This window comes from Engraulis encrasicolus, chromosome 7 (genome assembly GCF_034702125.1).
Source record: "Engraulis encrasicolus isolate BLACKSEA-1 chromosome 7, IST_EnEncr_1.0, whole genome shotgun sequence".
Taxonomy (NCBI): domain Eukaryota; kingdom Metazoa; phylum Chordata; class Actinopteri; order Clupeiformes; family Engraulidae; genus Engraulis; species Engraulis encrasicolus.
In genome coordinates this window covers 46,941,554-46,951,307 of record NC_085863.1, presented here as the reverse complement: position 1 = coordinate 46,951,307, position 9,754 = coordinate 46,941,554, and the positions used below count along the sequence as shown (strand labels likewise).

The 9,754-nt window shown below is 45.1% G+C and overlaps 1 protein-coding gene across 1 annotated transcript in view; it reads left to right on the top strand.

Annotated features, from left to right (window-relative positions):
* nrxn2a (neurexin 2a) overlaps nucleotides 1-9,754 on the top strand; it is a 284,420-nt gene that overhangs the window by 210,120 nt on the left and 64,546 nt on the right. The gene's annotated exons all lie outside the window — the stretch shown is intronic.

Here is a 9,754-nt window from a genome sequence, read left to right as displayed (position 1 = left end):
TAGCCGAGGGACACGGGGCTAAGGCTAAGGCTGCAGCAGCGCACGGTCTGAGCCTCAGCTCACTCAATCAGCTCACACAGCCCCCATTTCATTGCACACTGACTGGCTGCCCTGGTGTGTCCCCCACCCCCATCCCCCCCACTCCGAGATAATACACTAGTCTACATCAAAGCTGGCCACATCAAACACCCTGAAGTGGGCACAGCCGAGCCGAGCCGGGCCGAGCAGCATCAACCTCAACCGCTACTGAACTACTGAACAGTGAGCCTGCCTGCCTGCCTGTCAATGCTGCCTGCCTGTGCTTTGTAGGGACGATAGCACCCCCAAAAAAACTTCACTTCAGTGTTTCTATCTGTCAGTGCAGTGGTGGCTGTGCTTTGTAGGACGCTCCCGCTGTGGTGAAGGTGGCCTTCTGCACTGTAGAGGGATGCTGCAGGAGTCAGGGAGCTGGTAATTGGACACTCTGTTGTGGGTGGATGGATGGATGGATGGATGAATGGATGGAGGGACGGACGGACGGACGGATGGACGGACGGACGGACGGATGGACGGATGGATGGATGAATGGATGGATGGATGGATGGATGGATGGATGGATGGATGGATGGATGGCATTAGTCATTCAGGATGTGATGAAAAGAACTTCAATGTCATAAATATTATATTATACGTGTATATTTAAGATCTATGGTTTGACTTTCATGGGCTTGGAGTATTACTGTGTCCTTGTATGTACAGTATGGCTGTATCACAGTCACAGTAAGGTTTTTATGTGATAGATGTGAATGAAGAGAGAGCCTCTTGGTGGTTCTTTTTCCTTTTCTGATTTAAATAAAATATACCATGGCAATGCACGCCAAGTGGTAACCTACAGTACATTGATATAAATATCAGTGTTTCACAGCACACAGCAGCACACACTTTCTTATGGGTAGAGTTTAGGGGTGGGCATAGATTAATTTTTTTAATCTAGATTAATCTCACTGTAATTATGAAATTAATCTAGATTAATCTAGATTAATCTATATCAAAATGGCTCATTCAGAATAGGCACGCTAGCAAAATAATACCGAAAAAAACCTTGGGGTTTCTTAAGACAGATGGCGCATTAGACCAGCGCTCATCTTTTTTTTCCAAAATGCATCTCATCTTCAAAAAATGGTTATGCTGATACTTGGTGATGAAAAAATCACTGCAATATGTGTAAAATGTGTCCAATATATTAGGAAGCATTTACAGTTATAAGATGCTGAAATTTCAAAATGAACAGCGCTATACATTATAGAGGCAAATACAGATAAATCTATCAAACATTTAGGCTATTTAAACAAAATTACCTCAACAATTCAGCATTTCTGAGAGAGAGAGAGAGAAAGAGAGAGAGAGAGAGAGAGAGAGAGAGAGAGAGAGAGAGAGAGAGAGAGAGAGAGAGAGAGAGAGAGAGAGAGAGAGAGAGAGAGAGAATCTGCCACTGAAAAGAGCAGCGGCTCCTTTAAGACAGGGAGGAGCTCTGCGCGCATTAGGCACCGCAGCCCTGAGCAGAGCCAGGCTACTCGCTATCTAGAACCTGCAACACTGACACACGGCGATTTGGCCTAATTCTAAACCTGACAATTGTTTTTCAGAGTCAGAATGCCAGAGGAGTTACAACTCGAAATTAATTCAGTTGGCAAAAAAAAAAAATCAAGCGCGACAACCGCGAGGATTATTACCGTTTGACATGAGAATATCTCGCAAATGTGCGCGATTGCAACACAAACATTCAGTGAGAGTAGATATTGACAGTTTCAGTTTGACAATCTTCAAAATGCATATCACACGGAATGTTTTGCAATTATGGCACAGGCAAGATTTCTGGAAGTTGTTTAGGCTATGTGTTCCATGCAATGCGTGAGGAAATGTAGGCTATGTCGGGCTGGTAGCCTACTCACACACAATAATGTCTCTCTATGTTCACCTTAAACAATAACGTCTCTTTAGTCTACCACTTATGAAAAAGCACTCAAACAACACCTACCACGGCAGAGGGATTAATGTTTTCAGCAGGGGGAGGGGAGAAACTACTGGAGCGCAGTCTGAAAGCGTCTGTCAATTAAACGCTATGGTGACGTGCATACCCAAACTCCAAACCTATATTTTGAGAATAGATTAACGTGCGATATTTTCTTTATCGCGCGACAAGAGTCTCACATTATCGCAGCACGTTAACGCCGATAACGGCCCACCACTAGTAGAGTTACAATTCTTTGAGACATAATGGAAGTTAAATCACATTTTCGGAATGCTTTATACTGTATGTGTGTGATTCTGGGGAGAGGAGGGAGAGAGAGAGAGAGAGAGAGAGAGAGAGAGAGAGAGAGAGAGAGAGAGAGAGAGAGAGAGAGAGAGAGAGAGAGCGAAAGAAAGAGAAAGAGAGAGAGAGAGAGACAGAGAGAGAGAGAAAGAGAGAGAGGGAAAGAGAGAGAGAGAGAGAGAGAGAGAGAGAGAGAGAGAGAGAGAGAGAGAGACAGAGAGAGAGAGCGAGAGAGAGAGAGAGAGAGAGAGGAAGGGCTGCATTGCATTTGCTGAGGGCTACAGCAGACAGTGCTTTTCCGATTTTAAATGAAACCAACTCTCTCCCCTTGACTGCCTTCCTCCTCGGGGTGGTATTTACTGCCTTTTTGCTCTTCATCCCTGCGTTACATGTAATGAATTGCCGGATTTTTGGCTCCAACTGTAAGTCGATAACAGTAATTACAGCTCCGAGTCACAGTCTGCCGCCTCTCGCGCTGTGCTCTTTTTTCTTAATGTCATCCAGTCGAGATGTACTCGAGTCATTTTCATTGTCTGCGGTGGAGACATTTTCTTCACAGGTTTTGCGCTCGATGCTGATACTGTACAGTGCATGTTCCTACAATAAAACACTGTGGCCATCAAAAGGTAGCTCCTCATCTCTCCAAAAATGACCGGTTCTTTTCGAGTGGAGGTCGATCAGAGATTTTAAGTGACAAGACAAGATCTCTCAAAATCATTGAGCTCACAAACACACAGTCAAACACACACACACACACACACACACACACACACACACACACACACACACACACACACACACACACACACACACACACACACACACACACACACACACACACACACACACACACACACACACACACACACTAACACACACTTACACACAAACACACATTCATCAACACACGCACACGCACACACACAGACACACACAGACACGCACAGGCACACACACTCCCACACTCCCACATACACACACACATGTGTGCGCGCTAAAGGCCTGAACGCCCTTCAGCATAAGCCCACAAGCAAGTCAAAGTCTGCCCGGCCGGCCGGCCAGCCAGCCAGCCAGCCAGTCAGCCCGCAACAGAAGCAGAGCTTGAGCAAGCAGCTTGAGAAACAGTACGCCCGGAGCAGTAAAAATCAATTCCCCTTCCCCTCTCGCATCGCAGGCTCGCCCAGAGCAGCTGGCAGACCCTTACCGAAGTCTGACAGGCGGAGAGCTTGTTTTAATTAGTGGTGTTGTGGAGAACACAAAACCGCACTCAAGAGTTTAGCTGTCATATCACTGCAGCAGTGGCAACTGAGCGCTGTGTCTGCGTGTGTGTGTGTGTGTGTGTGTGTGTGTGTGTGTGTGTGTGTGTGTGTGTGTGTGTGTGTGTGTGTGTGTGTGTGTGTGTGTGTGTGTGTGTGTGTGTGTGTGTGTGTGTGTGTGTGTGTGTGTGTGTGTATTAGGACAGGACGGATGAGCATTACATCTGCCTTGGAGTGACTACCCATACAGCATTGAAAGATGCAGACGCTGCTGCCTCCTCTCTCTCTCTCTCTCTCTCTCTCTCTCTCTCTCTCTCTCTCTCTCTCTCTCTCTCTCTCTCTCTCTCTCTCTCTCTCTCCCTCTGCCTCTGTCTCTGTCTTTCACTTCCCTGGCAAGGTGGAGCCGCTGCTGCCTCCTTCTCTCCCTCTCTCTCTCCCTCTCTCTCTCTCTCTCTCTCTCTCTACCCTCTCTGCAGGAGGGAGTCAGGAAGGGAGGGGCGCGGCTGGCATGGGAGAGAGGCAGGCAGGCAGGGTGTGTGCTCCTGGAGCTGCATATCTGTGGCGTGCACAGGGCTATTTATTCTCCAGTCAAGGATGTCCTCCCATCCCACCTGCATATACTTGGAGATGCACGCTCGCACTCCCAGGCACACTCTCCCAGGCTGCTCTGGTCTCCTCCTCTAAGCCAAGCTGTTTAAGCGGAGGGCTGCGTGTTTGTGCAACCAAGTGTCACAAGCTACGTGTCATAACAAGCCCCAATTGTCATCGTTTACAAGTTTGCATCTGACGCCGTGAGCAATGTTTTATTCTGAAGAACACGCGCACACATTTCTCATTTCTCTCCGTATTACTATGGATTTGGTTTAAATGTGTGCGTCTCTAATTGATCATGGCGGTAGATGGTGCAACTCGTCAATTCGCTGCATCTGTTTGATGTATCTGTCTGGCATTGCCCACTTGCAGGGTTTTTCCCCCTTTTTTTTGGAAAGGCCCTGCTGCATCTAATCCAAAGTAACTGAAGCAGAGGTGTGCAATTACAGGTTCAGAAATTGAAAGTGCCGCCGTGTTCTCCAGCCCCACCATTCCCTTCCCCTCTCTTGCTGTGTGCCAGCCGATTTCACCAATCTCTTCCAGGGCGCTGGTTTCCAGGTGGCTTTACGCAGAGCAAACACTGAGGAAGAATTGCTTTCAGCTGCAGCCAGATCTGGAGTATTGAAAGAAGAAACACCTTCATACAGAGCGCTCAACCTGAGAGAGAGAAGGAGGGAGGAAGGAAGAGAGAATGAAGAAGAAGATAGTAAGAGATGGAGAGAGAGGGGGAAAGAGTGAGGAAAATAGAAAAGGGAATAGGTAGGAAGAGGGAGCAACGAGGGGAGGTACAGTGCAGAGATATGCAGAGAGACAGCAAGGTGAAGGAGAAAAGGAAGACAGAGAGAGATAAAATATAGGAGAGAGGGGAGAGATAAAGAGATGGAGAAGATAGGAGAAAAGGAGGAAGGGATAGAGGGAGGACAGGAGAGAGGAAAGACCAGATTCTCCATTCTTCAGGGCTGCATGCACAGCAAGGGAAAAGGGTTTCATAACGAACCATGGTTGCAGGCATGTCTTATTTCATTTCTCTTTCATTCTGGTAACATATCTTGCAATTTATATGCCGCCTTTGTTTCCCTCTTCAAAAAATCAAGAGGCGCCCTCTTCCTTCTCCCGCCTGTATGATTGCTTTTATTGAATTCGGCTTTGTCAAGTTAAATAAATAAATAAAATGAAATACAACATGACTATGTCAAGTCAAACAAACACTTAAAAAAAAGACATTTATTCAAGTCTTTCAGGAGGGTTTTTTTGGATAAAACTGCACCCAGGATGCACACACACAATGGCTTCGCCCTCATTGCTACATAAATGCCCTGCAGTTGCTGCAACATTTGCCCGATTATTATAACACGGCAGAATCGTTGCCCACCAGAAAAAGACACATCGAAGCCCGTCGTCGCCCTCAGCTCGACTTTAAGGCTTTAGGGTTTATAATAAAAAGCCAGGTTGACAGGCAGAGGAAAACAGTGGACTGGATTCATGTTATTCAATACCACAACTGATGGGCAATAAAAGTCAATGATGTGAGGAGCGGTGCCACTTGACCTTCAGTTTTACTAGTCTGGAGGCATCCTTCTCGATGTGTCTCGCGGGACCGTGGCAAGGCATAAAACTAAGGATACACACTGTACTGTACGTACGTATGGCCTCGAGTCGCTGTGTCACTTTAATTGGATCAAGCGCTCCTCCTGACAGGTTCACGCCGGTCCACATTTTTCCTGGTATTGGTATTGCCACAAACATTCATCTTTCAAGAAAAAAGATGAAAGGAAAAAGGCCTGTTGATTTCGCGAGTTGTGTCAAAGTTGTGACCGATGCCATTGAATTGTGTGTATAATATAGTGAATCTGGAACTGCGACGGAGACAGGAATGGAAGGTTGGAAAAGAGTGAGAATATTGGAGAAAAAAAAGGAGCCTGACTCATATTTACACATTTTTCAAAGACCTTGACCTTTCAAGTAGCTTTCGGTCCCTGGGTATGCAATTATTTTCCAATAGAAGACACACAGCACATATCAATGAAGTGGCTGCAGAGAGTTTGCTGCTAGCCTCCGATTCATCTTCCTTTTTCCCCCCTTCAGCTGTCTTTAAAATCTGAATTTTATTTGTGCTAGTTGGCTTTTGGAAGTTTGATAAATGTTGTTGTGATCAGTGCCTAAACGCATTAAAGAGTGAAATTGAAGCCGTCTGCTTTGAATTACCTCCCAATTAGAAGAGCTTTAACGATGACCAGATGCTAACCAAATTGTCCTTTGGAACAAAATTGTTTTTTGCCTGAAACGCCTTCGCTTTAATGCTTGCTTACAGTAAGTGAGGGCTTCTTTGTCGGATGGGCCACCTGGGAAATAAAAGTAGAAAAGGAGACTAAAGCAATTTTAGGCTGCTGAGGTACACAAATTGCTACAGTCATTAATTACCTTTTGTGTTATTGTGTTGCATCTGTTTTATTTGGTATTATGAGTTGTTAAGTTATATGCAGTAAAACCATCAACTGTATGCTTCAGGGCACTGTCTTGCGAGGATTAACCATTAAGAGTGTGGGTTTTGAACATTCTATAAAAAGAATGTGTTCTGTAACAATGTAAGATTCTAAAATTCCAAATTGTATTTTATGGTGCCCAGAATTCTATGGAACTTTCACTGCCCGAACATGACGGTACACTCGTACCAAAGCAGTGTAGGCCTATTTTATTCTGCTTATTTACAGTATTTCCTCAGTCTCTCTTTCCAAGTAAGCCTTCAGTTTCCCTGGGGATTGCTTAAGTAAATGTATGTCTTTATCTAGCTATGAAAGGACCATACCCATGCTATACAAAGATTACTGGATTAAATGGTTGACCTAGGGGTTATTTGAACAATTTTTTCAATAAAATTGGCACCTATGGGCACAATTATACAGTAGCCTGTCCGTATACGAATGTATAAACCGGCCATGGTATAGACAACCAATGCCATAGCTGTGGCTTGTTCATAATTGGCAGTTCTGGACTAAAGGGAGCATGTATCTTAAAATTGAAGTAACACCATGGTCTGCTAATTAAGCAGAATTTAAAATTGTAATATTTTGGGTAGACCAAGGAATCCCACAGTGCATTACATATTCATGTCTGTGATTTTATACAGTAATAATTATTAATAGGAGTATATAATATTAAGCAAGACCATGGTATTAAGCATTTTTGTTTGAAAAATAATGTTTTTGGTGAAACCCAGGGACTGCCCCGATTACATTACATTACATAATCATGAGTGACTGTGGCTTTGTAATGGCTGCCACGGCACGGACCCCTTGTGTTTGTTATACCAAAACTGCTGGGACAGCGAAAAAAAAAAAAAAAGAAAAGAAACACAGTGAGCGAGTGAATGCCCCGAACCCCCACCAGTGTGGACTCCTAATCCCCACTAAATGAGAGTGTGTAATTAGAAATAGCAACACAGTTTGGTCCCGTGGTGAGACGCCGGCTGCACTGTAAATCAGAAACTCATTATCAGGAAGCAAAGTGAAACTAATTAACAGCCCCTGCCATCACAGTCATCTAACACATCCTTAGGTTCTGGTTATGTAAAGTTTACACTCTACTTATGCACGGATGAAACATGCTGGGCTGCCTGCCGGAGCTACAGTACATGTTTAAAACATGGAGTGTGGTGGACCAACTGCTCTTCGTTTTGTCCTTCTCCTCCTTCATCTTCATCTTCATTGTGGTGGTTTTATAGTTCTATTTTTATATTCCTCTGCCTCAGTTGGTGTGCGTGACTGATGTCGTTTTTATGAAATGCTGCATTACAACCATTATGGAGAAGGAGAGAGAAGAGAAGAACATGCACTTGCTTTGAGATGGTACATCTCCAGTACAAGATGGAGCCCTTTCTCTTACTGTAATTCGCAAAACATCAGGCCTACCCATTACTTATGAACAATTCAGCGAATTGAGGTAGATCTGAAGCTCTCCCTCACGCTTAGCCACTCAACAATGGGAGTCCTTCATCAGCTAAGCAGTGGAGTTCCGCTAATGCGTGTCGAAATCTACTGGAAAGAGGCGATGAGAGGTTGGGCCCGCCGAAGTCCGGAAGAGGTAGCTCTTAGCATGCGCTCTCCCTCTTGAGAGATTACGTTGGCTCTTTAATGGATTTTGTTCATTCCTTTTTCTGAACCTTGCCTGCTTCGTCCATGGGATTAAATCCTGGATCTCCTCCTCTCTATTTGCTCTGTTATTGATTCACAATTCCCCCCACCCCCCTGAAATATCCTCCTTGTGCTGCTCTGTCAGTAGGGTTGATCCTTGTGTTTTTCCATTAGAGGTCTCTTCAGAGTGCTCCTCCTGAGGTATTGACAATTTGCTATACGATACGCTAAAGCTCGTGAATGAATGTATTCGGTCATGGATGGGTTTTCACCCCTATATGCCTCTGCCTTTAGACACACAAGGACCTTTAACATCATCACTCCACCCCATAGCTCAGTCAGCGCTCATGCATGCTCACAGTGGTGTGAACTCTTGAGTAAAGCCCTTGGCGAAGAAAAAAAAAAGCTACGTGTCTCTGGGGCAATGTTGCGTGTGTTACCTTTTTCATATATTAATGTGCTACTTTTGTAGTCACCCCTAAGAGCAACGCCCATGCATATTAGTTTAAGGAGTGTTGAGAAATGAAACAAGGTAGGCCTAACTCGCCTCCTCAGGACATTCCCACTGACGATGGCTTGCCACAGCTAGTGTAATTAGTGTGCGCCACTTGCTCTATAGTGCCAAGAAAATCCAACACGCTGCGGGGAGATTTTTGCCTTTTTTTTGCTTTCGCTCCTCCACATCCTTCCTGTGGCTATTCGTGCTTAACTTTTAGCACCGCCTCGATGGGGAGAGGCGTGAGGTGTTCGTGGCTCTCTCCACCTCTTACTCCAGGGGAGGTTGTGTTTGCCAAAGCTCATGCTGAACATGGGTTGCGTGGGTCAGTGGAGTCCACTGGGAGTGCATCATGCTTTTATGTTGAACAGCAAAACTGGAAACAGCCCTGTCAGATGTTTTTTTCAGTTCTCTTTCTTATTGTTTGATTGTGATTGCGTGTGCCAAACCCTCACGCTTGGTTGCATATCATTTTCAGCCAGCATGTCATGAGCAAAAACGGAAAACACCGTGTGAAAACATACAGGAGTGGGCACGAGTTTTATAATTCCAAATATGAAATCATAGAGTGGAACTGTCAATCATATACCAATTACCGGTAACATTGCTCCTCTTCGATCTGGAGAGGTGCGATGGGGAGAGGTGCGATAGGGAGAGGTGTGAGGTGTTCGTGGCAGTCTCCACCTCTTACTCCAGGGGAGGTTGTGCTTGCCAAAGCTCATGCTGAACATGGGTTGCGTAGGTCAGTGGAGTCCACTGGGAGTGCATCATGCCTTTATGTTGAACAGCAAAACTGGGAACAGCCCTGTCAGATGTTTTTTTTCATGTCTCTTTCTTATTGTTAGAATGTGAGTGAGTGTGCCAAACCCTCACGCGTGGCTGCATATCATTTTCAGTCAGCACATGAGCAGAAATGGAAAACACAGTGTGAAACACAGGCAGTAGTGGGCACGTGTCTTAAAAATATGAAATCATAGAGCAGAACAGT